At 35.0% G+C, this 14,948-nt stretch overlaps 1 long non-coding RNA gene across 4 annotated transcripts in view; it reads right to left on the bottom strand.

Annotated features, from left to right (window-relative positions):
- LOC106729909 overlaps positions 1-14,948 on the bottom strand; it is a 327,331-nt gene that overhangs the window by 298,361 nt on the left and 14,022 nt on the right. Inside the window, exon 2 of one of the 4 annotated variants that reach the window (XR_004314882.1) lies at positions 11,458-11,503. The exons of the other annotated variants lie outside the window; for them this stretch is intronic. This is a non-coding gene — a long non-coding RNA (uncharacterized LOC106729909). The remainder of the gene's footprint in view (positions 1-11,457; positions 11,504-14,948) is intronic. 4 annotated transcript variants of the gene reach the window in all.

Below are 14,948 nucleotides of genomic sequence, written 5' to 3'. Positions count from 1 at the left end.
AAATTTATTCCTCAGTTACTAATGTAAGTAATGAATGTTCCTTATTGTGGCTGCCTCCTTCGAGAACTAATTCAGCGGGGATCCAGATTCTTTTCATCTTGGGTCTGGTCCGTCTTTAACATATGACTTCAAGGGGCCTGGTGCTTACCTGAATCAAAATGGTGGGAGAGGAATGAATTTGAGGGATTGTGTATGAACCAGGGTTGGGAATAAGATTTATCACTACTCATATTTCATTGTTGGAAATCAGTAACAATGCCACAGTGCAAGGTGGGCAATTTCATCAAGCCATGTACCCACCAAGAAAAGGAATCAGGTTTGGTGCAGAGTCAGGCTCTACCGTGACCTACCAAGGTTAGCATGCTCACCAGTGTCCACGATTCTCTCCACTAAGGAACATACGCAAGACTATTTCCCAGCCCTAGTATGGTTGGAGGGATCACTGACTAGACATATCGAGGGCAGTTGCCCTAAGGAAACACCCAGATCTACTTTGCACTCTGTGTGTTCAAGATTTTAGCATTGATTGTATTAATCCTCTGAGATCTGGCAATTTTCACTCGTTTATTACTGAAGCATAATTTAAGTCCAATGTGATTCATAAACTCAGAAAAATATGAATCCAAGGGCATGTCCATGAATTCCATAAGCTTTCTAGTGAGAAAAGATGTTGTACTTCAAAATTTAAAATGACACTAAATTAAAATGCAAAAACTGACATTGAAATTAACATTGCAAAAAGTAAGGACTTCTTGAGTTTCACTAAATATCCTTCACTTATCTTTCGAGTGGTGACCTTAAAAACAGTTACACATTTTGGTTTTTACTTTCAAGGGCTACTTGCCAACCATTTCATGCTTTCCAAGTAGAATTTCATTTTGTGGGTGCCCTTTAATTACTTAAGGTCCCTTTTTATCATTTCTGCACTAATTGGTGTTAAAACACTTGACAATTTATTGTGATTTAAGTTTCATTAGCCTGCTCTCTTTCCCCACGAGATGATTAACAGAGATGTTAAATAAGATTACAACCTAATAACAATGCCCTCTCTACCCTGACTTCATCTCTCCTCAACTCGGTAACAATACGTTTTCTTGATGGAAGCAAAACACGGTTTCAGTCTGTGTCTTGTGAAGAATTAGACTGCTTATCTTTGATAATTTGAAGATTCGTAATCTCCTCTCAGGCTACAATATGTATAAATTGAGAGGAAAATTGTTATTCACTTATTAGATATAAATTTATGTTAGTGTTTGTGTAAAATCAAATAGTAAAATTTCTGAACCATTCAGCTTTTAAAATATGAAACTTATTTCCAAAAAAAGGAATTTTACACACACACACCCACACCCCTTAGGTTATAGATATTTTAAAAACTAATTTATAATTTTCAGTTTATATTTTTCAATTTCTTGAAGACATCTTAAATTGGTTTTACTCGAAAAGGTGGGCTTCAATTAACCTCACCTCAGGCTGACAATTCTTACATCATTTTAAAAATAGCTTTATTGAGATAAAATTCATATATGAAAAAAGCCACCCTGTTAAAATGTACAGTTTAGTGGGGCTTTCCCCCCACATATTCACTGTTGTTTAACCACTATCTACTATCTTTAGCTGTACCCCATACATTTTAATACGTTGTGGTTGCAACATTTTTTATATTACTTGACTATCCTATTAGTTATAACTTATATATTTACTTCTTAATTATCTTATACAGACATTGTTTTCTTGACATGATTGTAAGTTCATTATTGGCTGGACATATATGCTCATAAGGGATACTTACTTGGAAGTTTTGAGTGTAGCAACAAGGTAAAAGAGATGTGAAACTTCAAGTGAGTAAGTCAGATCATATTAAGCTGATTTTATAAAAGAAATACCCCGAATTCCTTTATACAACTCATTGTCTCACACCCATCTAAGAGAGGTGGAGTCCTTTATCTAGGGCCATGTGCCTCAGAGATCGCACTGGGTTGAAGACAGCCCCCCAGAATTCACATCTATCCAGAACCTCAGAATGTGATCTTATTTGTAAATAGGGTGTTTGCTGATATAATCAAGTTAAGATGAGATCACACTGGATTAGCATGTGCCCCCAAATCTAACATATAATGATATCCTTATAAAAAGAAGAAAATTTGGACACAGAGACAGAAAGAAGACATAGGCAGAGATTGGTGTGATGCTCTACCAGCCAAGGAGCATCAGAGATTGCCGGCAACCACCATACACTAGAAGGGGCAAGAATTTTTCCCCAAAGCCTTTAGAGGGAGCATGACTTTGTGGAAACACTGAGTTCAGGCTTCTAGCTTGTAGAACTATGAGGGAATACATTTTTGTTGTTTTAAGCCCCCTAATTTGTGGTACTTTGCTATAGCAGCTCTAGGAAACTGATACAGGGACACAACATTTTGAAACAGCATTCTCAAAATTTTCCAAGTTCCTCTCTAGTATCTATGTCCAGTGTCTATGGACAGCAGGATGGGTGATACTGCATCAAGTATAATGATAAAATCAGATTAAATACATAATATTGGAGACCTTTAGAGGCAAGAAGATCTATATTGTTTGGATAAAAACATTTTCCAAAGAGCCAGAGTACTGTGTGAAACTACAGTGTTGCTACATTTTTCTTTGGAAAGAAGATATAAAATTAACCAGAAATGATGAGTTTGACAAAAAAGAACATGAAAAGATAATGTCTGGATTTGAGGACTTGAGGAGGAAGAGATGGTGCCTGAATAGTACATATAGTATTCACATGATCTGCTTGGACAATTAACAAAAATGTAAGTTCTCTCTTTGCTTATTATTCTAAATCTTTATTGATAAATCATTATATAGCACATGGACCTATGAATTTTGTAACATTTATAATAAAATGATTTTATAGACAGAATCCCTACAAAATTCATTGACTCACACAGCCTAGGAATGGCCCAGACACACTCATATTAAATATTAGAAACTAGAAGGAAAGAAAATTTGTAAAGAGGGTTATTTGAAGAAATGTGTTTTCTATGACACCTATCCAACTTTCCAACAGAAAACAAGACCACCTTCTCTTCAAGATAAGATGTTGGGTTTCCATAGGATAAATAAAAGAGCTTAATACATATCCTCTGGATTTGGGGGGGCATACTTGTGTCTGATATATGCCTGAGAAGTCTGAAAGCAAGAGGCCGTTTCAGTTGGCTTGATGAAACAAGCAGGAAAGAGATAGAAATAAAAGAGGGGAAGAGAGAGAGAGAGATTGAAAGAGATACATGACTTTGTTGAGAAGTAACTGAACTCCTACTGAATGTAGAATAAAGATTGTATTAGAGTTTTCTGGGGCCCTAAGACAATCTCCAGGAGAGAGGAAAAAGCTGCATGGGAATCATTAGGTATTTCATGTCTTAACAGAGGAGAAGCTAGGGGTTGACCATTGATCATCTGATTCCTAGAGGCAATCGCAAACAAGTAAACATCAAAAAACCACATCCACTCTGTTTAAGGGAATAATAGTAAAAGATCAATAGCACTGCTGGTTTTTCTGAAGACCACAGTAATAAATGCCCCGTGGGAGAGTATGGATTTAAATTTTGATCAGCCACAGGGATCACAAATGGGATTAGAAAATAACACTCAATAAAGAACTTTCTGCTACACTTACTACTGTTCCCTCCTCCTGCTTTTCCCAGGAAGGTGAAAATGGCATCTAGTGGTAAAGATGGAAATAAGTAACAAAAAAGACAATCAACAATCTCTTCAGGCACACCGAGCCGCACCTTGGTTAAAAAAAAAGCCATCTTCATAGTATTAATTATTGGCTGAATTGAGACAGTTTGTAACTTACAAGTATTTTTTTTAAACTGAGAGTGATCACTGATGTTGAGGGGCTGCCTGAGTGTCATTCTGAGACAAATGACAGACTACTCTTTATAAATCTTCTACTCTTTATAGAAGATTTAAAGAGTATGTGTGGGGAAAATTAATTCCCTGTGGTTACCTTCCATGAGTTTTGTTAATTAAGGATATCAGTCAAAATATATTTTAACTAATATAGCAGAGGTTGTGTTTTGATAATACATAGCATGATACAGGCCATGGTATATAGCACTAAATGGAAGGAGGGAATCAAAATTCTCTTTAAAGATTTATAACACATTTTCTTTCTTTCTGGCTTAGATTTCACAACCCAATACTTCAAGCTCTCCTTGAAGATTTCTAAACAAACTTGACCTGATATCTTTTCATCTCACCTGCCCTGCAAGCATCTATCTAGTGTTCGGTAAATCTCTATCTGTACATAGACCTCGGAGGCTGCTGGAGAAAAATCACACACCGAAGCCAACTGGTGACACTACACATTCATGGTCACCTGTTTGATCGGTGTCTTACAGTGATTTCGAATTGTGTTTCACTAGGCAATGTTCCTTGTCATTTCCTAGAGGAGATATTTTATCTTCTGCACTTCCCTCTCTTTCTTCCAGAATCTCTTTTTATTCTCAATAGATGATCTAGTCCTCCATTTCACAAACAAAATAAAATATATTGAGAAGTAAAGTCCAATTCTGGTTTCCAAAACACCAGCAATCCTATCTGCATCTACACACACTTGTTCCTTTCATTAAAATGGAAGTTCCCTCACCAATGTTAGGACCACGTTTGCTCCTATATTTATAAGTGGTATCTTGACCTGGATTTTTAAGATGTGACATTATTAATTAATCCATATTCCTTTAGAATACCCCTTTTATCAGGAAACTTTTCTATTTTCATGTGAGTTTGTTCAAATTCCCAAAACCAACAGCAAACAGAAAAAGGAAAAAGCAAGCTCTTTCATATTAAAAAAAAAAAATACAACAAACACACATACACATCCGAAAGAATACATAAATAAATAAAAACAGAAACAGACTCTCATATATAGCTGGTGTGATTGTGAATTATTCAACTTCCATTGGGAGACATTTTTAGCAATACCTGTCAAATTTACAAAAGCATATATCCTTTTCCCTGTAATCCTAAATCTGGGAATGATCATATGAAGATACCTGCACATACATACATGTAAGTTTATGTAATATTGTCAGTGGTGAAAAAAAAAAATGAGTCAGATAAACTCACTGCTTAAAGCCTGCAATGGTCCTGCAGTTCACTCAAAGAATTATTCAAGTATTGCCAGTGGTTCCTCTTTGATTTTTCCTTCAATGTCTACCATTCTCCCTTCACCTACTATGTATGCTCCAGGCAGAGTGACTTTCTTGCTATTCTTCCAACAGGGAAGGCATGTGCTGCAATATGGCCATTCCCTTTGATTGGAACACTGTTCCCATATTACCTGTCCCTTCCATCTAGAATATAAATTCCATGAAGGTTTTAATCTTTATCTGGTATCAATGATAACTTTCTGAAATAATCCTGGTACATACTAAGCACTCAATAAATGTTTGTTGAATTAATGAATAATCCCAGATAATCCATTAAAGCTGAGGTTTAGATAAAATATAGTAAATCCCTAAAATATAATACTACACACTGCAAAAAAATTCAAACAATGACTATGTTTTTTATGTTCTGAGGAATATCTTTTAAGACATATTAAATGAAGAAAAGAAAAGGATACAGAGAGTGGTATTGTATGTTACATTTATATAAATTGTGGAAAAAGAAAAAATTGATTTATAGTTGTTTGCATTTTCATTAAAAATCTGAGAAACACATCAAGATATTAAATATTTTAATAATTGTTCTCATTTCCATTGTTTGAACTTGTTCACATGGCCATATCTAACTGCCAGGGGAGCTGAAAAATGCAGGCTAGCTGAACAGCCTTGAGTCCAAGTTATCATTATGATGGAAATAGAGGAGAAAGACATTTTATGGACAGCAAGAAGTTTCCTCTACGGTCTTTAAAAAAATACCATTAAGTCTACAAATCCACAAAAACCACAGAGTATAAATATTCTGATTTCTCCCAGAATTTCTAAAAACTCCAGGTTTTGTTTGTTTTTGTTTTGTTTTTTGTCCTATACTTGAATGGCAACCGCTCTTTAAACACTTAAGTAATGCCAAGTGCTAAAATTCCCCCTTGTACAGTGTCTTCTTTTGAATTATTCATAGAAATCTGCAATGGCGCTGCTGTTAATATCTCCAAAATGCCTGTCCAGCCTTTATATAATCCTTTACAAATCCACCAACGTGCTTTTCCACAGCTTTTAAATTTCACAGGCTTCAAATAACTTGGGTCTATTTTAATAAGAGCCAAATATTCCTTCTTGCCACTTCTTTGCATGACTCCTAGGAATCTTGTGTATAACCTAGGGTATATGTTTCTGGTGTCTCATTTTCTTCTGTTGTTTTTCCAGTCTCTTCCAGCCCTAATTTAAATCTGGATGCTTCTTGAACAAACTTCCTTGCCTGCACGCCTCTCAAGTAACACAGGGTCAGGAAATGAAAGAGATGATCTCTTTGCTCCCCACTGTCACTTTCAAGTCATTTCTCCTTACTTCTCTTTCTAAGAAACTTAGATCCTTTGACATCTGACAAAATCCCCATCAACAACCTACATCCTGATCCCACAACTTTATTCATTGAAGATCTTAGCTCCTGCCCCACTGTTCTTCTCTGTGACTCTTTCCCATACGTGGGTGTTCCTTTTGACATCTTGACATTTCAGTGTTTTGATAAGTCTATCAACTGGAGTCTCTACAGGAAACATTATCACCCCTTATGGTTTATAGAAAGACATTTTAATGAAAGGATAACTTACCTAAGGGAAGATAGTTATAGGAAAAATGGTGAAATAACATGAAAAATCAAATAAAAATAAAAGGAAAACAGAAAAAGAAAACAGAAAGCAAGCACACAAGAATATAATAACTAAGAAAGAATGAAAGATGCAAGAAAGAGAGATTATGTAGACAAGGATTCAGATCTCAGCCCTGCCATGTATAGCTATGGACTGTGATTATATTATGAGCAAGGCTCCATGATTACAATCCTGGTCATGGCTTGATCAATCCAGCTTTTCCTTCCCGAACGTGATACCTCCCAAACTTTCCTGCTAAGGGACTCTTCATGTGCGTCTCTGTGGAAGGGCAGAAAGGGGGTGTGGCAAGTGAGCAACTGGGTAATAAAGACTGTTGAATGAGTGAATAAATGAATGAATGAATAATGAATAAGCCAATTGACTTACTTGATGGTTTGAGTCTGTAGTTCATAGAGCTGTTTCAAAGACAGGAATTTTTGAAGAAAATTTTCATTCATCTCTCAGTGCCATGCTGGCCATCAGTGTCCCGAACTAAGATATACATATATTCACCCAAATACTCTGAACGACCCAGATGTCACAGGTATCACTAATCTGTATTTATAAAATATGGTTGTATCTCTATTTAATCACTGAACTAAGATAGATCAAGAACTTTTAATCCTTTTTGCTAGAAACTACATATCAAAGGACACTAAAAAAATGACTAGTCTTTCAACTCGTCTCCACCTAGTACTCTATAGAAGATCAGGGTATCATTTGTATAGACCTCATTATAATTTAAAACAGTTAATTTTCTGTTTACCTATTTAAAGTTTTAAATATTTAAAATTTTACTTACTTAAAGTTTTCCTCCCCTTACTAAGTTATAAACTCCCCATGGGGAAGAAGACTCTTGCTTATTACTGAATTTCCATGGTCTAGCATTACGTGTTTCCCTTTAAACCTCATGAATAGGTTGTTTCTATCACACATGACCTGAGATAAAAATAATAAAATTCATTAATAACCTGTATTCACTATGTCTATCTATCTATCTATCTAGCTAGCTATATATCTATATATCATATCATACATATGTATGTAAAGAATAATATTACCAAAAATGCATTGATCGAGCACTACTTTCCTCTACATATAGGAAAAGACTATTTTGAGAAACTACAAATAGGAAGGTTGTATGTTCTTTACTTGAAAAAAATACTTTAGAATAGCCTTTTAAAAACAAAACATTTACTTGTCTTTAGATTGGATAATATAGAAGCATTGGATGCATTTCTGACTTTAATCTTTGAGTTATTATTGCCAGAGTTTGAGCTCTTATACAACGTATCACTCCATCAAATATGGAATAAAGGAATCCTGTGCTTTTACCTTCAGGGCTTGAGGAGAGGAAGTTTAGTCACTGAAATATATGATTTTTATTAAAATAAAGGATAAACAAGTTCTATGTGTTTTCCTTAGAAAAAAAAAAAAAACACATGCTTTTTAATAGAAAAACACAATCACCTAATAGCACCATGCAAATCAGAACTGCTGATCATCTGGCATCCAACATACCTGCATTCTGTATTCCATTACTTACGATAGAATGTAATGATATTTGCCTACTTATTTATTAATGACAAGCTCCAGGGAATAATACCATGTCTTTTTTTTTTTTTGGCTAAGCACTTCAAATTGTTGTGGCTGATAAAATATGACATCCTCAGGTGCTGTAATGAAGTCCATTCATGACTCTATCTCTGAAGAATTGGCCCCTAATATTCCATAATCCATGAAGGACTCCCATACAGCATTATGGAGCTCTTAGGTCCAGAATATCAATAAAAGCTGAAAAGGGGAATGTATGTTTGCTTTATGTCTCAGATTGCTGATATGTCCCATCAGATACATTTTTCAGTTCTCTCTTCATGGTACTACATAACATTTTACCTTCAGTGCAGCTTGCAATTTTCATGTCCAACTTCTTAAAAATTTTACTAACCTAGAGATTTAAGGAGGGAAATAAAACAGGCTAGTAAAAATTGGCCTTGTGGTCGATGTCCATTTCTTAGTGATATGATTTAGACAAAGAAGTATCTACGATGTCAGAATCGAGCAGAAACTGTAAACTACCCACAAAAAATACAAAACACTATAAAAATGAATCTCTGTATCCCAGCACTACTAAATAAGCCTTTTGCATAGATGTAAATGTCTATTTATGTCTAACATCTTATGAGTTTTTCTGATATCTATCTCAAAAGTTATGGAAAAATGAGGTATCAATATTGTGGTGGTGGTGCAGTTAACTTTCTAAAATCTGCCAGACAGATTTCCTACATAAAGAATTTAAGATGCATTTGAGAGAGGAGTTTGGTTGTGGCTTTGCTGGAACCTGATTTGGTGAAAAGGATATGGCAACTTCTTTTTAAGATCATTGAGGCAGTAATACAGTGAAGCAACTCAATACCGGTATTAAGTTGGTGGTTTGAACTCGGCCACCAAGCTTCCTTCCAGTTCTGATAGTACATAGATCTGTCCAAATATTACACATAATCCATGGCATTTTATGAAATGCACTAATATCAGAGGCCAAAGCTAATGCCATTTGAGAGTTGAATGGGGAACATATCAGTAGCTTGGTCTTCAAGCTTGTAAATACTTGGAACTCTCAGCAAACTTTTAATAAAAGTTCTAAATCACTAATGGCTTGAATGTATATAGTAATTTTATAGTCTTTTTATTCTCTCTCCTCTTCGATAGGTGCTTATGGGAGTTTTGCTGATTAGCTAGTAAACTCTCAGCCTGAGGAAAAGCCTAAAAAAGAAAATGTTAAGTCAGGAAGGATTTTTTTTTTTTAATATGAGGCAAAATGTTCTTACTTAGAGGAATGGAAAGCTATTGAATATCGTACCTTGAAAGCGGTTTTACTAAATGTTTATTTTCAGTCAATAGACAGCCTGTTGAAACACCTATGTAACACATCCAAAATCAATTTAACAGGTAGCTATATTATTCTTGTGGATAACATACATCCTACTACTTTTGAATAGAGTTATCAAGAAATCTTGGTTAAATTATTACTAACAAAATGTTTACATTTTTGCCTTTTATCGTATACATATATGTAAATCACTTGGTGCATATTTAGTAGACAAAATAATTTAAAAGAATACAAAGTTTCTCATTTCAAAGTAAACTTTATACAGAAAAATTTTTAAGTAAAAATATAAGTTGGAGCATTGATTTGTATACCAAAATGACTGACATTTACTCTGGGTCTGAATCTGGGAACATCTTATAATTGGAGAATTGTGCTGGACATTTTTGAAGTTAAGACTTTAACAAGAACTTCACTTCTTTCTCTTCTTACTGGGATAAGACTGTTCATACAATCGTAGCACCTGAGCATTCCAACACCTACTGCTGTATACCAATCACCTCAGAATTTAGTGACACAGAGCCACAATCCTTTTATCATGCTCAGAGGTCCGATGCGTCAGGAGTTTGGATATGTACCATAGGGCAGGCATGTCTCTGCCTCACAAGGCCTGGAGCCTCAACTTGGAAGCCTCAGCTACTGAGGAGTGACTCAAAGGGCCAGAACCAGAATCACCAGGAGGCCCTTTTACTGGCATGTCTGGCACCTGGGTGAGTGATTCTAAGAGCTCAGATAGGTCTGCTGACCTGAACTCTGACCTGAGTCATCTCCACATGGTTTGGCTTCCTCAAAGTTTGGTGGCCTGATGATAACTGAAATTCTTACATCTTGTCCCTGGACTCCAAGAGCAAGTGTTCCATGGAACAAGGCAGAAGACACATGACTTTCTGACCAAGCCTTGAAAATCTCAGTCATTTCTACCATATTCTCTTGGTCAAAGAAATTACAAACCCACTCAGACACAATGGGAGGAAGCCCCACCTTGCAATAAGACAATTGTCAAAAAAATTTGTAGCCTTATTTTAAAAGCAACACCCTCTGCTATCTAGGAAATTACGCTTTTAGTTAGTCCCATAGTCTATTTATGATTACCAATAAATATTCATATATTTTTCTTTAACTGAAGCTAAACATATATATACATTTAGAGTTAACAGAAAGTTTTAAAAGCAAAATCTTTTATTACTGATTTCATTACTAATTTAACTGAATTGAGCAGCACATCACAGGAAGAAATTTATTTTCATTACTAGGTCTGATAGGTGGAACACTCTGGAATTGTTTAAGAAGCCTATTAGTATCTTGCTAGTGCCTTAACTTTTAGATAGTTTTTTAGACTGATAATTCATCTTTCAGTTCTAGCTTTTCAAAATTTAGTAATCACAAGAAGAATTTTTTAGACAACAAAATCTCTCAGATAAGCCAATTCATAATTTTCAATGGTAACAGAGATGGTTAAGATCTCCACAGGTAAATATGTTTTATTTACATATTTATTTACATATTTATCTTTTGAAAATTAATATTTTTTCAAAGTCCAGGATGATAACCGAAGTCTCATATCATATAACTTATTTTTTAGTGTTGCATATCGATTGTATAGGTCATATGCATTCATTAGAAATAATGAATGGAACAGGACCAAAAAAAAGGCAAAGTGGGCAGTAAAGTAATAGTAATGATTTTGGGTGGGAGGATGAGATGCACTGAAAAAAAATTCACTATATCAAGACATCATGAGTGAAGGAAAGAGAAACTTTTTCATTACCTTAGCAGATGATTTCTGTGACCAGAAGTAGAGGAGTACTGCGCACCTATAGAAGTGAAAAACAACACTGAACTGAGTCCTTTTATACTGAAATTCTGCAAGAGTGAATGTCAGAATCTGTCTTCTGCTGCATCTTGGTGAAGGGGAATGAGATTACATTCCAAATGCATGCTCATGACTCTCCTGGGCTAAAAAGCAACAGGTAGCAAATAAAGTTAAGTTTTCATCCTTATGATTAGGGAAGATGCAATTAGTGCTATGATTTTCGTAAAATCTCTTATTATTCAGAGCAATTATAGGAAATACCCTAACTCCTTTCATAGTTTGTTACATCAAGCTATAATGACTATAAAATCCTTTCAAATGCTTCATATCCATTTTGGAATGTAAATACTGAGAGCAAGTAATGGTATTAAGTATAATACATCTACCTCTATTTCTTCAATTAAGTTCCCAGTATTTAATTCTCTATAGTATAACCCCAAGATTGACACTGTGACAAATATATAATTTTCTATACAATGAATTCTACATGATTTAAGTATCCTGCCAACTAAGAATATCTAGAATCTATGTTAGACACAGCAATGTGTTGCCCGAATCCTGCTGTGTAGGACTCCATGGCCAGCTGCCAGGATGAGAGTCTTCACCTGCCAGTCCAATCTGAGAGGTCATGTCCTTTCCAAGACATCTTAGCCAATGTCTGATGGAGGCAGGGTATCCTGGCATTCTACGGCATTGTATTTGGAACAACCCTGGGGGTCATTTAGCACCAGCTCTCTTGTGTGTTCAATCAAGGCTGCAGCCAGACCTACATGGCAGCTAAACTTGTCCTTCTGCCCACTCTTGCTTCCCTCCTCTTCCTTTCACAGGAGTTGATTTATACCAAGGTCATTCCCTAACAAACAGCTTGCATTCTAAACTCCACCCCCAGAGCCTATTTCTAGAAAAAACAACCTTCAATAGATTCTAAAAAGTTAAGGTAAATCAAACCTGAATATAAATGATCAGAATACACTTGAACTTGTAAGATATGCAAAAACAGTCTACTAAAAAAGGAGTAACTTATTGTCTCTGTGAAAAAGTTTCTCCTTCAATTGATTATGTCATTTTGAATTAAAATAACCCACTTGCTGATAATGGAAAGTGTCAGTGTCAATGTCAGTACACATTTCAAAAGCATGCTTTGAATAGTGTATTGAGTAGAGGCTTGATAAATGCACACTGACTTGCAGTGGTAAGTAAAACTGTTAGAAGTGCTGTAAAATATAGAATAGTTTTCCTTTATGCAAGGTGAAACATAAGCTTTAACAGCAACAAAAACACACTTAAAAACTTTCTTTAGTGTAAACAAACTTCAATTCTCATAAAGACAGCTACTGACTTACAGATTCTTCTCAATGACTTAAAAATGAAAAAGGGCACACTAATCTGAAACCTATAATGGAATTACCGACCAAGATGAACAAAAAGGCAGCCATTTCTCGTTGTGAAGCAGAAAAATGTCAGCTTTATCATTCACTTTCTTTCCATGTTTCTTCTTTAGTTCAGGATTTTATTTGTTTTTGAGTGTATGTGGTTTTGAGGTACGTTTTTCATTTCTCCAGTCTTTATTTTTATACTGACATACTTCATAAATCATTTCTTTGTGGATAACTTTGTGCTTTATTGCTTTATTCATTTTTTTCTTCTTTATTAAAATGTAAACACATTCTGGAACACATGAAGATATTTACCATCAGTATATAATTCTTGAAAATTGGAAATACTTACTGGAAGTCATTAAATTAAAAAATGAAAGTTTGTTTTCCTTCTTTTAGTAAATGATTACTATATGCATTTTAGCCTATAAAATATGATTGTGGCATAACTTGAAGAGTATTCTTATTCTATTATTGAAACAAGGGCTGTTTTATTTTAATATAATAACAATTTTAGTTTATGTTCTCCTTTATTAAAATATGTACTTTTATTTAAAACCTTGTATTATTTGCATACTATTTTATATTGTACCTACGTATATAATGCATTTTATCTTAATGTAATAGAAATTGATTTTATTGAAAATACTCCTTTAATTACATATAAAAGAGAAAAGACAATTAAAAATGTTACATCAAATAGTACATGCATACAGCAAAAAATTTTTTGAAAGACGGTGTCTATTCACCCTAACTAGATTTCAAGTTGGACCACTGTAGCAACTCCTGCAAAAACAACAAAGAACAAATTCACTACTGGTATGTACAATACAAGGATACAACAGGAAATCCAACCATAGCTATAAAGGAAAATCTCCTACTATGTGAGTGGACAGGCCCAATTTCATTATGTTATAAATGCACCACTTATCGTAAGTGAATATTCTTTTCATCATTCATCAGGCAACTGCTGAGCAATTTCTAACAATTAGATACTCTGCTAGCAAAAATTTCTGCTTTCCAAAGAGTCAGAGCCCAGGGGTGAGAAATTACAGATGCTTAATTTCAAAATTGGAATGTTTCTAAATTTTAATGGATCATTGTAGTAATTCGTGGTCCGATAAGCAACAAAAGTACAAATAAAGTGTTTAAAGTAAAAATTGAAGTCACACTTTAATCAAAGATAAAATTGTATAAACATTTTTTTCTTTGCCAAGCTGTTGACTTCTTTACGCATACTACTGCTTCTGTTTTCCAAACATATTTGGTAATAACATCACATTGCTCATTTTGGGAGCTGTCTTTCCAGTGTTCCATGTGACTCTGGGTGATGTGCTCCTCTATCCAAGCAACTATCATTCATCTGTGGACTGAGCTCTTGGACCCAGCAGGCTAATGAGAGTCTTTTCTGGGGACTAAAGTATTACTTTCCCACCTAAATGAAACATTAACTTTTCATGCTTGTATCTAACATCATTCATTTGTGCATTATATCCCATCCCTTCTGGCATATTCTAGAACTTTGACTCAGATATGACATCCCCATTTGAAACTCTGCCCTCTCATTGTGATGCTTTATTGGGTCATTCCCATCAGCACCCAAAGAAGCTGTTATACAGCCTATTAATACACGACAACAGCCTCTACCACTGCCTCTATTCACTACCACTGTGAATATTGCTCTATTTTCTTACTTTCTTTTTAAAAATTACACTCCACAGGAAAGCTATCTGTAAGAACTGTATCCAGTTTCTCTTATCCTTTTCTCTCCTTCATTTAATCCAATCAGAATTTCAGGCCCCTCCAGCCACACCCCAGCAAAAGTGCTGTTGTTAAGACATCAATTACCTCTCTGTTCTTGAATTCAATGAGTAACTCTCAGTCCTCAGACTTTCTTACCAACAGCACTTGACACAGTTGATCACTCCCTCCTCACCGGCACACTTTCCTCACATGGCTTCAGACACCATGCTTGTTTGCTTTTCCTCTTACCCCATTGGCTGCTTCTGCTGTTTCATTTGATGGTTTCTTCCTTCCTCAAGCACTTAAAGAAAGTAGGTATGACTCAGA

Source organism: Camelus ferus, chromosome 24 (genome assembly GCF_009834535.1).
Source record: "Camelus ferus isolate YT-003-E chromosome 24, BCGSAC_Cfer_1.0, whole genome shotgun sequence".
Lineage (NCBI taxonomy): Eukaryota > Metazoa > Chordata > Mammalia > Artiodactyla > Camelidae > Camelus > Camelus ferus.
Note: the sequence above shows the minus strand (reverse complement) of the source record. Positions and strands in the feature narration are given on the sequence as shown.